The following is a 20,423-nucleotide window of genomic DNA, read 5'->3' as shown; positions in this document are numbered from 1 at the left end:
ATAACCAATGGGCTACATGAGGGGTGACAAAAATACATCCTGTGTGTCAGATCCAGCTGCAGAATCATGTCAGTAAGGTGACAGAGAAGAGACAAAAACCCATACCTCTAATCACCACACAGGGCACCCATTGCCCTGTGTTCCCAGCGCCAAGTCCACTACACTTGCTTGGCTGGGCTGTCCAGTGGCTCAGGAAAAGTTTTGGAGAAAGTCAACTGAGCCCTCTTTTCTGAACCCTTGAGTCCTACAACCCTAGCTGTACAGTGACCAATCAGGAAGAGGAGGGGTGGGGCATACAGCCATCTGTCTTAGCCCAACAGCTCTTTGGGAGAGCCACATGTTTGTCTGCAATGCCCTCCCTGGCCATACTTAAGTCCAGTCTCCTTCTGGATTTTCCACTGAACCACCAAAAAAGCATACCAACAGGGAAGATGGGGAGAGATTAGATGCCAGGATGCCAGCCTTTTAGCTATGAGCCCAAACAACTGGGAAAAACTCTAACCTTTACCAGCTACTTTCCTTCTGGTAGCTTTTTCATGAGTCTCAGAGAGCAAAATAACTGTGTTTATATTGCAAAGAAATGCCACCACACTCCTTCCGAACAAAAGGATGAGAAGCGGGAACGTACCGGTTATGGGTATTATTTATATAAAACCATTTTCCACATTGAAACCCACATTACAAATAAAATAAAAAGGCAATTAATTCAGAACATAATTGATAGCATATGATAAGTTGGGATTTCCAAAGCAATGGGCTGTATCAAACCTTTGAAGAACATTTTTCTTTAACACAACTGTGTTTTCTCAGGATAAGGTGTCTCACTGTTGTGGCTTTGCTCATTGATTTCTAGGGGAACTTCAGGGTATTTGAACATTTTGTTTGGAAACCCACTGGGAAGTTCAGACACTGAACTTTATCCAGATCTCAGATCTTCAAGATTGAGCCTGAAATCTCATATGGTACAGCTGTTCATTCAGTATTTCTGCCTTTCTCCTGTAAGTTGAAAACTGAAGTTGCAGAGGCCCTGGAAAATCAAAATGAAGTTTTTAGAATTATCAACGTCCTTTTAAACTTCATGTCAACTTTTTGTTCATACACCACACTTGATCATTTTGTTACACATGCTTGTGTTGTTTACTGCACTTTGCAAGCTCTTTCATTGTACATGTGCCTTTGGAGCAGGCATTGTAGCATGTGTTGCATAGTCTGAAGCTCTCCTTGGATGTCGTATTGAGAGGTTGGGTGCTGGTGAGGAAGCTCATGCATGACTTCAGACATTTGTGTGCTGCAGGATGGTTGTACAACAGGTGCCTCACATCTTCAGCTTGCCTCGCTCATTCTGTCCTGCTGGGCACTGGTCTTCTGATGTCAGGTGGAGCAATGCCAGCCAGCAGGTACACACTGTTTAGACTGGTAGGCTTCAGACATCCTGTGATGCATTGGCAGCTATAATTCTGAATGGGGTCAAGGTGCTTAGCATGTATGGATCTCTCCCATACATACATACTCAGCTAAGGAGAAACGGAGAGCCAGAGCAGTGGTGTGGATGATTGTGGAGCTAGCTCCCCATTTTGAGTTGATGTAAAATGGTGTAAAAAGTGATCACCTTTGCTTTTGTCTTTGTGATATGTTCTTTGTATGAGAGGGTTCAATCGAGGGTGACTCCAAGATAAACTGGATTTGGACAGTGGGATCCCAGACCATGTCATGTTGAGCTGGTGGTTGGTCTCATGGTTTTTCAGATGGAAGGCACATACTTGTGTTTTTGCTGGGACTGGGTTAGTGCATAATTGGTTTTCAATGTAGTATGCTGTTAGGCCAATTAGTGCCTCACTGAAAATCCTGGGAGCATGAGCTCCCAAGCTCTGAAGCTAAGGCTTTCAGGCTTCCTCTTGGTGGGTTGACAGGGAGTGAGGAGCTTGGAAAGCCTGCCTGTTGGTTTGGTTGTAGCCAGCATGGTGGCCTACCAAAGAGCTGGGAGCCCTTGGTGCTGGAGTTCCTATGGCTTTCCAATATCTGGGCCAGCTGGCTCCCTTGACTGGCCAGCCTCTGGAACAGATACCTCTGGAGTCAGGCCGCCTGGGAAAACTGCTAGTGCAGAAGTAATTGAGTCCCCAACTTCGAGGTAGTCTGTAGGGGGGCTGCCCCAGAGTTGCAATGCTTGGCCCCTGGATGGAAGGCTGCAGGAAAGCAGGCACGTTTCATACGTTCTGGTCAAATGCTCATTGAGAATCAAATCTTTTCATTCCATCCGGGAAGAGCACAAACCAACTGCTGAAACTTCCTCAGCTTAACAAAGGGGTTTTGAACCCAAAAGCTTGCTTAAATTTTTCCCCCCAGCTATTTAAGCTGGTCTGATAAAAGATATCAGATTCACCTGAAGAACCTTCTCTGTCATTGAATCAAAGTGTTTCAATGTCAACAATTCAACTACATAAACGATAAAATATGTATGTTGGAATTTCCCAACCACCTCTGTCAGACATTTCTCTAGCAAACATAGCAAGTGCGATTATTCCAGCTAAGGTAAACATGATAAAAGCTATTAATATTCATTTTTAATGTATTTTTTTTTATGAGCTTGGGGCTAAGAAGTAATCCTTTTGCCTCATTCTTTTATATTACAGGGATGTGCATTTATGTGTGTATTTGCCACAGTGAATACTGGTTGTTTCCAGAAATGGGATAGGAGGCTAGAAGGACTGTGTATTTTCCACCAAGTCTTTTTTTCCCCCAAGTACACTAAAAAAAAAAGTTCAAGTAAATACATACTATTTACTTTCTAGTGCTGCAGTTAAGACTTGTATGAACCATTACATAGAAAATTACTTTCTTTCTTTGTCAATTTATATTCCTGACCTTGATACCTTTACTGTTCACTGGAGCTGTTGTCATGGAAATGCAAGAACAATCTTCCTGTGGATATCATTGCATAATTAAAGATTATTGGGACTGTTAAGGTCAAGAGAGCTTTTCCAGAGTTCCTCTCCTAAGGCTAAAGATGTTATTTTGCAGAAATTCTAGGTACAGGCTAAACTGTTTTTTATTCTATTGCCTAAAATTAAGAGGAAACAGAAACATTTGCTGAACCTATAGATTTTCAGTAAATGCCTTCCTGATGGTTCTCTCTCAGGCTTTCTTCGCTGTCTGTTGCCATAATACTCTTGGCTGTTCTGAGAAAATTGTGTAGCTCACCTGTCTCTGAGTTACCCAAGGCAAACTGATAGCATCATACCAATATAAAACTGGTATAAGAAAAGAACGAGGCCCAAACATCCAAATACAGAGATCAATATAAGTTGCTAAGTTGGTGTAACTTCCACCTCTTTGAATTCCTCTTCCCTGTCTTTAATTCACCAAGGTCCCCCTATAGGCTTCTTCTTGTGCATCTGGCTCCATATTTCAGTGCAGAAGAGCCTAAGTTTCTCATATGATGGGGAGGGCCAGCCAATGGGAGATCAACGTACAGCAGGAAGTCAGACTACGGAAGCGAGGAAGGCCCGATTCTGCTTCACCTTATGCACTTAGGTCCTTGATGCATGAGCAATGCCAACCTAGAACCCCTTTCTCATGAGTGAAAAGGGGTAACAGTGTCTATAGCAATGGTGCTCAACCTTTTAAAACTTGTGGCACCCCTGGACAGGCACACAACCCCCTTCAGTAAATGCCAGCTCTCAGTTTTTCACTCTTTTTGACTACAGATAAAATAATACAGTAATTTTTCTGTTGCGAAGGACACAGAAAAACCACAACTATGGATTTCTATTTGAAATCTTTGGGTTTATCTTGTAAATCATGTTTGCAAACTTAACATTGCTAACGTTATGTGATACCCTGCAGCACCCTTGAAAGGACCTCAAGGCAGTGGTTGAGAATTGCTGGTCTATAGTGATGCGAGGAAGTCAAATTTATACCATCTTTTGTACCTAAATAAAGATAATGGGTTCGCAATCACTCCCTATTTGTCAGAAATACTGAAAAAGACAGGCAAGGCAACTTTCTGAGGGTAGATGTGATATCTTTTATTAGACCAACTAAGAAGTTGGAAAAAAGTTCCTAGCAAGCTTTCAGGCACAATCACCTTGTTCAGGCTGCTGGTCTGAGACTCCCAGGAACAAGAGCAGCTAAAAGTGTGGCAGGATGTCAGTGAGAATGGAAATAGGTGAAAATTAGGGAAACAAAAGGTAGAACAGGGAAGGGAGGGGGAAAAGCAGGAGGTGGGGGAGGGGGAGGGGAAGCCAAAGGTGAGTAAGGGAGACTCTGCAGTAGTAGTAATTCAAGGTAGAAAAGAGACTGTCTGTGAAAAAGGAAATAAATAGCTGGGAAAAATTAGCTACAGCCAAAAACTCAAGAATCACCAGGGCCTTTTTCATAACTTCAGTAATTTGACACGCCTTCTTTATTAGCACTGGGTCCATCGTTATGGTTTCCCGCATAGAAAACTAGAAAACAAAGATGTGCTCTATGTGATATAACCATGGTTAAAAATGATTCAGATGGTTGTAAACTGATCCTTTGCAAATAGCATAAGAGGCCCCATTTCAGCATGTCATTTCAAAATGGCTGATGGAGATTTACCTAATTAGAACCAGTAAAGAATAAGCTGCTACAGATGCTTGCTTCAAACTGAGAATATGCCCAGAGGCAGAATAGACAGAGAGCTGCGAGGAGATGCAACTCCCGTGCTGATGCCTGTGAAAACAAGACAAGACGTAACTATGGAGAATATACTGCACAGAATGAGCCTGCAGCTGTGGGGCTAGAGAGAAAGACCAAATGATCCAGTGCGTTGCTTCCTCAGCTAACTTCACGGTGCCGTGATGAAACCAGTGATGAATTAGTTAGATGCAATCCGAATGCAGTTGCCTTACCTTAACTAAGCACCTGACCCAATTCATAAAAAAATTCTGGACCCAACTCTGCAACCCTTCTTGCCTATTTACTGCTCCTGGTTACAAACAAATCCTCTGGTACACTTTTCATTGTCTGGCTGACAGGGAAGCAAAATGCTGTACCAGTCTCGAGTGCTTGCTCTGCAAGCTGTAATCTTAGAAAACAGGAATGCTAATCAGCCCGTGGAAACAATCTGATGAGTAATAATTACACGTTTTGCCTTCCACTAAATAAAAATGATCTGGCCCATTAAGACGTTGCACTTCAGTATTTTAATAATAAATGGGTCCCCCCCCCATCCAGTCTAGTTCTCTGAGAATAATAAAGAGCCTCTAATGGGAAAGGGGTTAATGATTTTTTGCCCTTTTTCTCTTCTTTGCTACCTCCCCTGGAAATAATTCCAGCGACAGCTTTCAAAGAGGGGCAAAACAATCAGAGCTTGGGAAGTAAACAGTGTGTGTTCAGGAAATTCATACATCTTCACCGTTGTGAGGATCAGGGCCTGTCCTTTTAAAAAATTGCTTTCAGATTCTGTGTGGGTTTCTGAGCACTTGATTACCCTGGCTTCTGGCCATGGCCATCAATACCAGCTGCTGGGGGAATTCGTTCTCCTGTCACCTGGTTTCAAGCCTACTAATAAACTTCTCCAGCAGCAACCCTATGTGGCCTCGTAGTAGATTGAATGTGTTGCTGTGCAATAAAGACCCACCCTGACAGTCTATTTTGTTTTTAAAGAAATGTATCATTGATTACTGACTTGCTACAAGCGGGTATACATCAGGGAAATATTCCATGGGTAGCTGACTGCATTGCAAGACCTATCTTAAGAGATCATCTAACTTGAAGTGTTCCAGGTTGTGTATTCTTGCAGAGGTCACTATGAGAACAGGGAAGGTGCATACTCAATTGTGCTGGGGCCATTCAGATAGCGATGGTGAAGGAAGGACAACACTGTATACCAGGGGCAGGCAATTATTTCAGGCAGAGGGCCGCTTACTGAGTTTTGGCAAGCCATCGAGGTAGCCAGGGGCAGAAAAATATTAATTTTCTAAATTTTTTAGGGACCCTGAAGGCCAGATAGAATGGCCTGGCAGGCTACATCTGGCCTGCGGGCCACATTTTGCTCACCCCTGCTGTATAGCTCTTGGTAAGTCAAAGTACCAGTTTATGACCAGATTTTCTATAGGGTTTGACTCGGCAGCTCCCTTTGAGAATAACACAGTTGTCTATCTCACTGAGCTGTTGAGCACTGTGTTCCTTTGGAAAGTTTAGCATACAGGATTCACTATGGCACAAAACCGTCAAACCCTGACAAAACCCTATGGCTGAAAGCATAACAACTGCTATGAATGTAAACTCTTTAACATTTTCTCCCCTTCTTTTGATGATTTGGAAGTAAAGGTCAGTTGAAAAAAATGAGAGATGGCCTTAGACTTGGGGGACTGAGAAGCAGAGGCTGAAGGAGCAATAGTGTCAGGAAAGCTGAAAGACAGGAAAAATGAAGGCGCTGTAGAGAGAATGGAAAAATCCCAGTACAAAAAGAGGATTGTCTGGGGAGCTAACCCCTGAATGAGCTTTATGTTCAGTTCATAACTTGAATATGGAGAGAGGGTGAAAATGTTTTATTCAGCCCTGAGTACTTTCATTGGAGAAGAGTATTATTTGTTTTGTGGCTTAAGCCACAAAAAGGATGGGACTTACCTTCCTGGATCCTTTGTGGATCTAGCCCTACCTAACTATTGCTTTTGGCACTTACATCCACTCAGCTGCAGGGCTCTGGTATCCCCCATCTTCCACCCTGCCCCTCCCCCACAGCTTGAAAAAAGGACTACCTTTTCCTTAGTATTTGAAAAAGTGGGCTCCGGTATCTAAAGGGCTCAAGGCTGTGAAGTCTGAATGGAGAGGAGCGCTTTTGGGAAGTTCAGCATAAGGCACTTGCATCCAAGAAGGGAACAGACAGTCCCCCATTCTCAGAAAGTGATGTGAACACGTTAAGGGTTAATATAATTTTGTGTCTGCACATCTCTGACTTGGTGCTAGATGGCTGGGAAGCAGGGGTGTTGTTAGGAGCCAGGACACCCGCATTCTATCCCTACTTGGAGGGTGTGGGGAGGATGGGAGTGGTGCATCCTGGGATGCTGGAGGACTCTACATTGCTCATTTTATCTCCTTGGAACAGACTGAAGTTAACAAGAGTTAAGTATCATAGAATTATAGAAGTAGGGTCGGAAGGGACCTTGTAGATCTTCAAGTCCAAACCCCTGCCTGGGCAGGAGAAAAACTGGGCTGAAATGACTCCAGCCAGGTAGGCATCAAGCCTCCTCTTAAAGACCCCCAGGCTAGGAGCCAGCACCACTTCCCTTGGAAGTTGGTTCCAGATCCTAGCTGCCCTGACCATGAAGTAGTTCTTATGGATGTCTAATCTAAACCTACTCTCCAACAACTTGTGGCCGTTAGTCCTTGTTATGTCAGGGGGCGCTAGGGGAAACAAGGTCACTCCCAAACCCTTCTGGTCCCCCCTAGTGAGTTTATAGATGATCGCCAGGTCCCCCCTCAGCCTGCTCTTGTGGAGGCTGAACAGGTTCAAGTCCCGCAGTCTCTCATTGCAGGGTCTGCCCTGTTGTCCCTGGATCATGCAAGTGGCCTCCTCTGGACCCTCTCCATGTTGTCCACATTTCTCCTGAAGTGGGGCGCACAGAACTGGACACAGTACTCCAGCTTTGGCCTGAACAGTGTTGCATAGAGGGGGAGGATCACCTCCTTGTCCCTGCTAGAGCTGCATCTGTGGATGCACGACAAGGTCCGGTTAGCCCTGCCAACCATGACCTCGCATTGTCAGCTCATGTTCATCTTGGAGTCGGTAATGACTCCAAGATCCCTTTCTACCTCCATGCTCTCAAGAAGGGAGTTTCCCATCTTATAAGTGTGCTGCTAGTTACTACTGCCCAAGTGCAGCACCTTGCACTTGTCAGTATTGAAGGGCATCCTGTTTTTGCTAGCCCACCCCTGTAACCTATCCAGGTCTTGCTGCAGTCCTTCCCTCCCTACTAACGTGCTCACCTCATCCCAAATTTTGGTATCATCAGCGAATTTAAACAGGTTGCTTTTCACCCTGTCGTCCAAATCACTGCTAAAGAATCACTGCTAAAGAAACTTAACAGCACGAACTCAAGGACTGAGCCCTGGGGGACTCCGCTGCCCACTTCTCCCCAGGTCAACTATGACCCATCCACCACCACCCTCTGAGTGTGACCCTTCAGCCAATCTGCAATCCATCTGACTGTGTAGGCATCAATGCCACAGTCGCCCAATTTTTTAATGAGGATTGGGCGGGAGACAGTGTCAAAGGCCTTGCTAAAGTCCAGAAAGACTACATCCACAGCAACACCTGCATCCAGTGCTTTTGTGACCTGATTATAAAAGGCAATCAGGTTGGTCTGACATGACCTGCCCCTAATTAAACCATGCTGGTTGCCCTTGAGCATCATCCCTGAAACTGGCCTGTCACAGATATGCTCCATGATGATCTTCTCAAAGAGTTTCCCTAGGACTGAGGTAAGACTGATGGGCCTGTAGTTGTCCGGGTCTTCCCTCCTCCCTTTTTTAAAGGGGGGGACCACGTTGGCTATCTTCCAATCATCTGGCACCTGGCCAGAGCACCATGAGCGCTCATAAAGCCATGCCAAGGGCACTGCAATAACCCCTGCTAGCTCCCTCAACACTCTGGGATGGAAAGCATCTGGACCCGCTGATTTGAACACGTCCAGCCCCTCCAGAAGCTCTCTAACCCAGTCCTCCCTAACCTGAGGTCTGGAGGCATTCCCCTCGAGTCCATCTTGCGTCACAGTGGGGAAGTCCCGGTCCCTGCCCAAGAAAACGGAGGTGAAGAATTGGTTAAAGAGGTCTTTCTCCTCTGGCGCAACCACCAGATTGCCCAGAGGATCTTGCAGGGGTCCACATTTCCCAGTGCTTTCTTCATCTTTCCTATATATTTGAAAAAGGACTTTTTGTTATCTTTGATTTTGGACGCAAGTCCTAGCTCTATGTCTGCCTTAGCTTTCCTGACAGCCCCCCTACAGGCCCGAGCAGAGGAGGTATACTCCTAGATAGCACCCCCCTTCCACCGGTTGAACACCACCTTTTTGGTAAACAGGCATTCCCAGACACCCTTGGTGAGCCAGGGGGGCTTATGGGCACTCCTGCCCACCTTGCTTCTTGTTGGGATGGTCATCCCTTGGGCCCAGAGTATCGTCTCCTTAAGGAACAACCACTCATCTTGGGCACTGAGCTCCCCTGCTCTTGAGAACCCCAGCACCTCTCCCACTAATCTCAACTCCTTGAAGTTGGCCCTGTTGAAGTCTAGGGCTACCGCCTTGCTGCAGGCCCTTGACACCCTGCGCTGGATGGTGAATTCCAGCAAGCAATGATTGCTATCAACTAGGTGGTCAAGGACCTGGAGGCCCCTTACCAGGTCATCGCCTGTGGCCAGGACCAGGTCCAACGGGGCATTTCCTCTGGTGGACCTTCCAGTCCTCGTAGGATCGGGTCTCCGATGACGAGGACCCGGTGTTTCTTCCTGCTGGTGTTCGTTCTCTGCCAATTCTTTACCATGTGGGGGGTGGCATCATCCCCACTGGAGGCAATTTCACTGTCTTTCTACATCACAGCTGCCAGGGCGTCGAACCTGTTCCCCAGGGGAACCCGGGGAGCTTCCACCACTGTAGGCCTAGCAGCTCTGGATTTGGTCATCTTCTGCCACTCCTGCGTTGGATGCGTCTCCTGTGGGGGCTGTACAGTGGGTATGCAGGCCTGCAGAGAACAGAAATAGGCATCAATTTCATCCTCTGCATCCCTGATGAAGTAGCATGGCCCTCTCCTGAAGTGACATAACTTTGAGATACTCGGTTATACTTGGTATGATCTAATAATATGCAATTGTGGGGCCTAATTCTCCCCAGGCACTGTTTAAGGACCCCAGGCATCTAACTTGGATATTGTGAATTACAGTAGGTGGCAAGGTACCTAAGGTAAGGTAACTATACGGCAATGCCCAGTGTCATGGAGACTAAACCATTGTGCGACTCTAGCCTGTAATGTCTATTTTTGTCTCTGCCATAAATAATCATATGTTTTAATTATCTCAACCATTTATAATAACAGGTATCCCAAAATACATATATGCTACCCTCCCCCCACAGCCCTTTCACTCCCCTGCCTGATCCTCCTCCTCCGTGTTACTGTCAAAATTCATGTTATAACTTATTTTCTGTTGACAAGAATGCCAAAGTATTTAGCATTAAGGAGTTCCATGGACTTCACAGTATATTACACATCAGCAAACTATAATACACTGTAGTTCTATCCCTAAGGTGAAACTTTGAAGAGCTGATGGCACCTGTGGGAAAAAAAAAGCTAATTTCAAAGAGCAGAAAACTTCAGAGATAAGAACCTCATCTCCCACCAGCAAGGCTCTAGCTGCATGATTTTATTTCATTTGCTGGACTGGAAGCTTTAGTTTTTTGGAAGTGTTGTAAGAATAACCAATTCTTTGGCAGAGGCTTCATGGTGAGAGGCTGGCTATTATTCACAGAGACTCTAAAAAAAGAAAAATTTTGATTTCAGGAGCCTGGGAAACATCCTTAGGTCTTTGTAACTAAGAGCTACATGAATTCATAGAAACTCTGTCTTTTCTGAGTTGTAGAACCTTACCATACAATAAGCGTAGGATCTGAAGTGGTTACAAATATGGCTGATTTAAGACTGAAAGAGTAGGAAAATCCTGCTTCCTCCCTTCTAGGCTAGGGACAGACATTCAAAAAGCCTGAGCCTGAATTGATTCAATCTTAACCTGACTAGACTAAATCAGTTTGTAACCATATAGACATCCCAGAAATTCAGGCACATGCCTGCAGCAGCTGAGGCTAGAAGCCAGGGGGCACTACAGCAGCTCTCCCTTCCCTTCCACAGTGCTGAATTGAGGAGGGACATGGTTAGGCCCCAGAAGGATGCTCTGATTAGAGAGAGATTTCACTCCTGCCCCCAAGCAGCCCAGAAGCCAGTTGATAACACAGTGTTTATTACTGCATCAGAAAACAAAGCCTCTCTCTATTAGTTCAAGCTCTTCTTAAACAGCTTTTCCAAGGAAGGAACAGAGGGACATTACCAGCTACCTGTTCATTAGCTCAGAAGAGCCCTAAGCCGACACTGCTGTCTGCCTTTGTCCCGTCTGCCACAGCACAGACCGTAGCCATCATGTGGTACGCTAGTTAATGTTGAGAGGTGTCTGTCTAAGGCAGATGGGAGTGAGGATCCCTGATTCAACAGGGAATGGTGAGGGGCAGGGGGAGCAGGAGGAATCCAGGCAGACCCCACCGTACTTGCAGTCTCTGCCAGAGCTACAGCCAGGGAGCAGAGGGTGGGGCCAGTTCTGCTGGGCTGAAGCAGAGAGCAAAGCCCCGCCCAGAGTTGCAAAGCAACTGGGATGATGGAGGGTTGTGGTTTAACTTAAACCAGGGGATTCTGATTTAACTTAAACCTGGGGCAGACATTGCATAAACCAGTTTGAGCCAAACCAATTAAGTCTGATACTACATTCAACCCAGTTTATCTCAAACTGGTGATAGCCATTTTCAGACTGGTTTATAGACACTAAACATCTGTTCTGTTACAAGTTTAAATCAGTTTCTGATCACTTAAATCAGTTTGTGTGTAATGTCTGTCACTAGCCCTACAGACAGGGCCATTCCTGGGGCGGGGCAGAAATCAGGGTGACCCCATGCTTTGGGGGCCCTGCAGAGCCAGGTGGAGCAGTGCTGGCATGGAGCTGAATGGAGCATCGGCTCCATATCCAGCCACTCTCAACCTCCCTGCTGCCGCCAATGGTGGTGGCAGCTTCTTCAGGTCCGGGATTGGAGGGGGGCAGGGCCCTGCTTGGGCTGATTTGCCCCGGGCCCTGCACCCTGCTTGGGTCGTCTTTGCCTACAGATGGGGAAACTGATGTATATGAGCGTTAAGGATCTTATTTTCAAACTACAGGGAATTTGCTGCAACCAGGGACTTCATATTACACATACACATATATATATACATACACATATACACACAGATACATACATTTTTTATATATAAAGTGTGTGTGTGTGTGTGTGTGTGTGTGTGTGTGTGTGTGTGTGTGTGTGTGTCTATTGCTGTGAAGCCAGGACCAGGATGCTAGGAACTGTGAACACACATTTTAGACATGTCTCAATTTATGCAGCCTACTTTCTATATAGACAAGATGGACAAGAGGTGGGAGGGGAAATAGAGGTTCCATAACTTGTGGAGGGTCATATGACAGGTCAGTCACATAGCTGGAATTTGAATCCTGGTCTCTTGCTGCCCACAAAACCAAAGTTCCTGCCATAGTTCATTTCACTTGTAAAACCAAAGCTCCAAATCACTTGCAACAAGGGTAGAGACTGTGTTGATAGGTTGGGAAGAGAACCAAGACATTTTGGCTATTAGGTTATATTTTTTGAAGGGGAGAAGACAAAAAGCCATCTCCCCAAATCTCCTATTCATGTCCCGGGCTTTGGATTGGGGTCATATTGTTCACAAATTTCCCCTCATTTCCTCGAATCCTGTGACAATACCCTGGCAAGTTTTCTCAAGCAATTTCCAGACCCAAAACTGTTCCAGTACTGTTCCGTGTAGTTACATGTGCTGGCTGATGGCTGGTCACCTCAATCACCTGGTACATTGGCTGTGCTTTCTGAGTGAATGATTGAGTAAGTAGTAGCCAATAACAGAATACAGTTTTCACTCATGAATCCCATTGCACTAGGAAACAAAATCCTCATGGGAAATCCTGGTGGATAGCAAATATAAAAATGGGGGAAGGAACATATTTGAATTAAGTAGCCATTCTGATGGTGAATGAGAATTTGTGAAAGCCATTTCACAGCATTTAAATTAGAAGCTAGCAAGTGCCTCTAGTAGTAAGCTGGAACTGCATCCATCCCCCTCCAATTTTATTCTTGGTTTGTTACACTTTTGTGCACAAAGGATACATCTGACAGCTGCTAGTGGGGAATTTTAGAAGTAAAAGGGAAAATTCATTTAAAAGGTCTATTTGTCAAAGTAACCATTTTGATGAATTGTTGTGGGAAAGTTTTGTTTTTACAGATGATATCTCCTCCCACTCGTTACATAATCTTGGTTTATGGGTTTGAATTTAGTCCCTAACTCTGCACACTGAATGGCTGAAGCCATGGATGTCAGATGCCTTAAAAGGATTAGCTCTCTGTATATGACCAATAAAATTGATTTGTGAATTACAGATCCCCTCTCTTAGAAGTAATACAGTTTGCTTCTTGAGAGCAGTGAAGTTTCTTCCTCGCGGCTGTGAGCGCAGTCATTCTAGGTCAGTATACGTTATTGGCAGCATGCTCACAGCAACAGGAGAGGGGAAAAATGAAATAAGGGACAGGGAGAAAGCTATATTGAGTAGAATTGTTCCAAACCAATTACAAATACAATAAAACTATAAAGCCCAACCCTGCTTCTTGGCAATACTCTCACTGACTTTAATAGGAACAAGACTGAACCCTTATCTCGTATTATGTCATTGATAAAAATGATACCCCAAAGGATCTGAACCCTGATATTCCTCATTCACCTTGGCTTTAATGCACCAATGGCACATTAAATTGGTTCAAAATTTACTCTTTCCTTCTTTTCCACTGGCTAGAATTTGGGAAACATCCCTATTGACTTTAGTGGAGTGACACTAATTAGCAGTAGCTGAAGATATGGCATTGATTGTGCAAGGTATACAGAATTGGACCAAACTCCTATCTAGAGTTAGAAGATTGTTAAAAAAAAGAAAATAAAGTAAAACAAAAAAATCAGTTGGACAGTTCACTTGAATGAAAGTTCTGGGTATTCACAGTAAGGGTTTCAGTACTGGACCGTAAAAGGATTAGGAAACAAAGGGATGAGATAGGGATGTAAAGAGAAAGACCAAGAGTCCATTAGATCAAGAGACTGAGAAAAGCAGAAGCAGGCAGCAGGAACTGCAAGAGATCTGGTTTTACAACAGTGTCACAAAGATGTAAAGGAAGAGAAAAAAGACAGATCAGTGAGACTGTAACAGGTCTGTGAAAGAGTTGAAAGCCCTACTTGTCAACACCTGGGGTCTGGAATAGATTCCACATGTGCAAGTCAGAGCAACTATCCTTAAGGAGGTCATCTGATTGCAAAACAGTCTATATGGGTCTGATTGCACAAAAAATGTCTGCTGGATAAGGATTGTGGCCTTGACTGGTACAGATTCATTGTTGTTGGCGATGGATCTGAATTAAATCAATGCACACTAAAGCAGTTCTTGCTGAATGATCTCTGCACAGCATGTTTATTCTGTGAAGTCCATCTGAATAGATGGTTATGACTTTAACAGAGTGAAAAAGGATCCCCATCTACAGAATAAGCTGAGATGTACTATGTACAGACAGTAGGTGATATTCCAGAGTCTACAGAGTATATACTCTGGGCATGTCTACATGTGTGCTTTTGTGTGCAGTAGCCTATTTTACTGTGCCTTAAAGTGTCACATAAAAAGCTGTGCAATTACGCTAATGCACAGTAAACTAGGCTACTGCACATTAAATGTCACTTAAAAACTGTGTGCATTAAGGCAGCCTAATTGGCATTAGTTTAGTACCTCACAAATAGTTTACTACCATTGGAGGTACAAAATTTAATGTGCATTAGGAAAAGCATCTTAATGCACGTGTAGATATGCCCACTGACTATAAAAATGTAATCAGACCAAACATAGCTTTGCAGTTTCCAGAAGCTGTCTATGTTATGAAGCAGTAACTACAACATATTAAAAGAAAATAAAATACAATTGGGAAAAGGGATTAAAGTGGAAGGACAAAAGAAATCCCTCATCAGGCTTTTGTCTGGCTCCAAATCAGTTCATTTCAAGGCTGATCATTAGAAATGCACATGAATGTAGGAAGCAAGGAAAGCTTAATGCTGTTGGAAAAGAACAACAGTGATGAAACACTGTCAGTTTGAGAGAGAAATAAACCCTTCTGGAGCTCTGAGAAGCCCACAGGGAAAAATCTTTGCCTAGAACATCTATCCCTGCAGAGGTTACAGTCTGATTAAGACTTCTCTCCAGGTCATCTGCACATATTTGCAGTGCATTTGTCTTCTGGCAAGCATGGCAAAAAAGAAGAGACTCTGTATCCTATACTTCACTCTCTTGTGCAGACTTTGACACTCTTCCCCAGGCCATGAGCCACTAGGGTTACTACCATGACCTCTCTCTAGGGTTGTGTTTCTGTGCCTGTCTACTCTGGTTGCAGCACACACACCCATACCTAAGCAAACGTGAGTGCAGCTTGGAGGACATGGCAGTACAGGCTTCTCTTTGGAATACGCAGGCCTGCCGGGGATCTTGGGTACTAGGTCAGACAGCTGACCTACCCTGAAGTCCATGCCACCTTCTCTGCACAGCTGCTGTTACCTCAACTAGCTAAATTAAAGCTAGCTCAGGTGTACCTACATGTGCTGTAATCCCATCGCCCAAGTGCAGCACAGATGAAGTATCCGAGGCACTCTGTGACCGCCTGGCCTCGAAAAGCCGTTCATGTGCTGCCTTGGTGCAGACAGTCAGTGCCGGATGTCCCGAATTTCCTGCAGACTCTGAGGTAGATGCTTATCACCAAGGGGGTCACCTCCAAACTCGCCTGCCATGACTTTGAATGTAACTTTGGTGGGGAGGTAGCCTGCCAGGGCTCCTCAGTGGTGGATAGTCCACCAGATGGCTGTCCATGGGGCTCCACCTCCCCTACACCTCAGCCTCACGCCAACCTCGGTGGGTCACTGGATCTTATTGGCCGTTCCTCCAGTGTTTCTGTGCTCTTGACCCCGATGTTCTCTTAAGTCTTGTGTCCCCCGGCACTTTCTCTTATGATGGCCTAGCGAAACCACTATCTAGCCTCAACTGGGCCTCCTTCTGTCCTAAGCTGTCTCAAGCTGGGAACTGAGGGACCAAACAGCAAATAACACAAGAAAATAAAGGGGAAGAAAAAAAGGGAGGACGGAAATGAGCTGCCCTACTGGCACTCCTGCACTTTCTTCCCTTTTACCGGGACTTTCCTTGTTAGGATACTTAGTCCCCTGGCATCGTCTCTCCTACCATACAACCACTCCAAAAGGGGGAAAAGGAAAGAAAAAAGGAACAAACAAATTACGAATTGGGCAGAGTTCGCCTGGCTACCTTCCTGACCCTTCAGGTAGGATACGGAGCAATCTTGTCATCACTCTCTCCATGATCCCTTTGGCTTCATTCCCGCCAGCCAGTGTCCCACACCTAGTACCTAGGCACTCTTTATGGAATGATCCATTGTCTGGCCAAGGATGGCTAAGGCTTCTCTTTCTGGGCCATTACTCCCCTCACGCTGCTGAGTATGGCTCGCAGAGTTGCCCTGCCCCAACGTCATCTGAGGCGTCCAACTTCCTGTGCCCCGTGGTACTTCCTGGTTTGGTTGGCTGCTGCTTATGCGGTCAGGTACTGCCACGTATGTTACTTCCCTGCCAGGCTCTCTCTCTTGTGGCTCCCAGCAGTCTCTGCTGGTGCAGAAAGCCTCCTCTGGCTGTTCTGCCTCCTGGGCGCTCCGCCTCTGCTGGTGCACAGAGCCTCTGCTGGCTCTCCCTCCTCCTGAGCACACTGGTCACCACTGGTGCAGGGAGCCTCTTCAGGCTCTCTCTCGTTCCGGGCACGTCTGCCATTGTCGGTGCTGTCAGTCTCCACCAACTCTTCCCCCTGCTTTCCGCTGGTGATCCTCTTTATTCCCCCGGTTGGTGATTGCTGATGATGTCACCGGCTGGCCTCAGCTGAATAAAGGCGTGGCTTACAACCTGCATGGGTTCCCTCCTTCTCTCCGGCTGCATTGCAGGCCCTGCTGCAGGTAAGTGTTTTTCTTTTATTATTTCTTTTCCATTCGTGCCTGGTCTTTGCCCTAGGGGTTCCCAGTATGCAATTGGGGCTCTTTCACCTGATCGGCCGTGACATACTCATTCCCTGGTCATCTCTAGGGCTGGGCCTGTTTTGTGCCAACCTCTCCTCTAATCTAGAAATTTTTCTACACCTATATTAATTGACCAGAATATTGATTAATCCTTACTGTTCAGCTTCTCAAGGTAGCACACAATTACAAATATGACTTATTTCTGGTTCCCCAATTTCATAGACAGTACAGAAACCAAAAGATGATGCTTATGCATTGTTAGGATTGCATGGTCTGACTTGCATGACACACCTGGAAACCTTTCAGAAGCAACATTTACTTGGCTGCATTTTTACTTGGCTGTATTAGAGCTCATCTAGAAGAGTAATATTCATTCAACATGCACAACATAGCACAATACTGACTGCATTTCCCAAACTGTTGTGATTTTTACACATGTGATCATAGTGCATGCTTGCTTGAGTTAGGTTTAATTTCGTATGTATCTTTAAAGGTCAACAAGGCAATTAATCAGGGGCAGGAGGGAAGGGAAAAAATATCAGGAAAAAAATACCATCAAGCCTTGAAGCTTGTTGATAAAAGCTTCTTTACTCTTTGAACCAACAGGGTGAAATCGTCTGGGCAGCCTACCCACACAAAATCCACACATCACTTAAAGCAGTGGGCTTGGTGCTAGTGCTTAACTCAAGCATGGTTTTCTCTCTTTAAATATTAACAACTTAACTTGCAAAGGCGCATTTCCAGACAAGGTTGCTGTGTTTTGTATTCCCCTACCAGCCAAGAATCTTTCTATTGCATGTGTGCCATACATATTAAGTTTTTAAATGGAAAAGGTCTTCGTTAAAGCCCTCTACAAAAAAATCAAGCACACAAAAAGCAGATTGTTAAAAGCTATTTGGACACCTCAACAGGCAGATAGATGTTTAAATGGGATTTACAGAAAAGGCTGACTAAATTAAATGCGTAACTCCCATTAACTTTTAATGGGAGTCAAGTATCTAATCTGTTTAGGCACTTTTGTACATCCCATTCAGTGTGTAGCTGCATTCTTAAATGCCCAAATAGCTTTGTAAATCTGTCCCAAAATGCCTCAATATGTCTATGTCTGACCTTGATTTTGGTTCTTACACGTTATTCAGTATTTCAAGAGATTTATTTGAATAGTATGGTTAGAGTTTTTTTCTGTAATGGGAAAAGTTTGTGACAGTCCCATAATTTCAGTGATAGATCAAAGTATTTTGTTCAAATGTTAACAAAAATAAACAAAACTCACCTTTGGCAATAAACCAAGCTAGAAGGCTATCTCCCAAAAGACAGGCTTTATAAAATGAAGAGCTAAAAGCTAAAGGGGAAAATGTAAGAAATTTATCATGGAAATAATGTTGCACATGTAGTTACATAGGGCATTGTAACCACCAGTTTACATGGGACATCTAACATGTCATGGAATCTGAATTAACATGATCCATCTCTTCTGTATTCACTAAAGTTAATGGTGCTTTGTAGAGGTGCTGGGGTTGTTTGTACCAGCGCATTTCCAGTTTTGCTTCAATGACAATTCTTCAGTGCAATGCATTGTTGCTAAGGTGAAGGACTTCATTCCTGGCGGGGGGGAGGGAAAGGAAATCTCATCCTTCCATCACAAATAGATGCATGTACTATTGATCAAGCTGTTCTTAAAACCCTGTTGTTTGCAGCATATGTTGTAAGTGAATAATAGAGCTCAGTGCTTATTGTATTCTTTAGTTCCTGGCTGAGCAGACCTATTTCAGAAACAAATCGAGTTGTACAGAAATATTTGTGGCCAAGGACACCAAAATTCTCATCAATACACAGATGTGATCTAGGCTTTCTTCCCTATCCCAGATTTTCCGGTGGATGTGAATCCCATGCAGTATTTCTACACACTGTTTTTTTAATCAGTGATATAACACTTTGTGTACTTGGGCCACTGAGATGAACAAGTGTCATGGATCTCTGTATTTAATTAAAGAGAGATTTTTCCACTGAATTGTGTTGTATAGCAGACTCATTTTTCTCATGTTTTCAGTAATTATAACAGGAAAAATATAGCTGGAGGCACTATAGCCTGTACTAAAGGTGAATTTCCTGCTTAGAAAACATCATCACCTGCGTTGATTTCCTGCTTGGAATCTGTCATTTCCCAAGAAGAGCAATTGTAGTGAGCCTGGGCTGATCCCTGGCTTCTCACCTCCCACTGTGCACTACATTGTTGATCTATTGATCGCCAAATACACCATAGCCCCAAAAGAGTGAAACACTGAAACATCTATTGAACTTTAAACCCTGTGCTTCAATTGCACTGACCTCAGTAGGATTTAAGTATGTACCAACATGTAAGCATCCTCTGCTGACTTGAGACCATAGCCCTGTGGTGGGACTTGGAAACAGCGGCACTACATACAGCCTTTTCCCACATGCTACATCCACCCATGTTGTGCTCCTCTGCTAATGAAAGGGATGGTTTGGTTCTTGATACCCTTCATCAATTATTTGATTCACAGCGTAGGCAAATCTGCACCCATTCAAGTCTTCTAGCTCTGCTAAAAACTGTAGTGGCATCAGCTGCTAGAAGGCATTGTGGGCCCGAGGAATTTCTGCCTCTTTGATTCAATAGGAGTTTGTGCGCAGTAGTGCCTACACTGAGTACTCGCTGGTTCTCCAAAATACTGAGCTAGGTGTTCAAACTCTGCATCCTCAGAAGGAGTGGGGGTGAAGGGGAGAAAGTGGGTTATAATCAAGTTTTTCTGTATTTACAAGTGATCTGGCTTCCTCTTAACTCAGACCAACTTTCAGTACGTAAAAATACCATGAAAATGGGCTGTAGAATTTGATATTGTTTAACTGAATGCAGAGGGATGGGACTGTATTACCTTTCTTTCCATACTTCCAAAGAGGCCAGGGCCTCAGTGCAAAATGCTGTTTTGAGAGCTGCTGCAGTTAGTAAGGTAGTATATATGCAGAGATGATTTTTTTTCCAGCGCAGGTCAATGACCAATGCACTGAGGACTTTTTGGAGAGGATACTTGCATAAGGTACCAAGCAATCATTCTGCCATCACTTTTGCCAGAAGTGTGTGCCTTATATAAAATCTAACTGTTGAGCAAAGTCAGCAGAAATTCCTGAATACAGCCAGGAACGATGAATTGCATTTATGGAAATGCATGATCCTGCAAGATACTGACTGCCCTTAACTCCTGTTGGAGATCAGTGAGATTGGCATTTTGGAGGAAGGTGCATAGCTCTTTGCCCGTGATGTGCAAGGCGATAGATACCATAACACAAGGTCTATCATGAGAATTTCCATCAGTGAGAATCATAGCCCTGTGTATTCACTCTACCTACAATAAAACCAGACTCAGCTCCATAGCCGTTAGCTATTGCACAGCTGTTGCAGATAATGGCAGCTAATCATTTCAACTGTTAGTAAACTATTGTAATTTCTTCCCACCTTTCACTACAGCAGCTATATCCTGATCACAG

General features: G+C 44.5%; 1 protein-coding gene and 1 long non-coding RNA gene across 4 annotated transcripts in view; one reads left to right on the top strand and one right to left on the bottom strand.

The window, feature by feature from the left end:
* Positions 1–20,423, top strand: part of ADGRD1 (adhesion G protein-coupled receptor D1) — a 237,932-nt gene that overhangs the window by 209,984 nt on the left and 7,525 nt on the right. The gene's annotated exons all lie outside the window — the stretch shown is intronic.
* Positions 582–20,423, bottom strand: part of LOC149857778 (uncharacterized) — a 113,530-nt gene continuing 93,688 nt past the window's right edge. Inside the window, exons 3-4 of one of the 2 annotated variants that reach the window (XR_016444119.1) lie at positions 9,365–9,705; positions 582–2,183 (exon numbers count right to left, since the gene is read on the bottom strand). This is a non-coding gene — a long non-coding RNA (uncharacterized LOC149857778). Of the gene's footprint in view, positions 2,184–6,773; positions 9,706–20,423 lie in introns of those variants that run through there. The other variant, XR_016444118.1, reaches the window with a different exon arrangement.

The sequence above is a fragment of the Crocodylus siamensis genome, chromosome 9 (assembly GCF_052110815.1).
Source record: "Crocodylus siamensis isolate JL-2025a chromosome 9, ASM5211081v1, whole genome shotgun sequence".
NCBI classification, from domain to species: Eukaryota; Metazoa; Chordata; order Crocodylia; family Crocodylidae; genus Crocodylus; species Crocodylus siamensis.
This window is presented reverse-complemented; position numbering and strand designations above follow the sequence as displayed.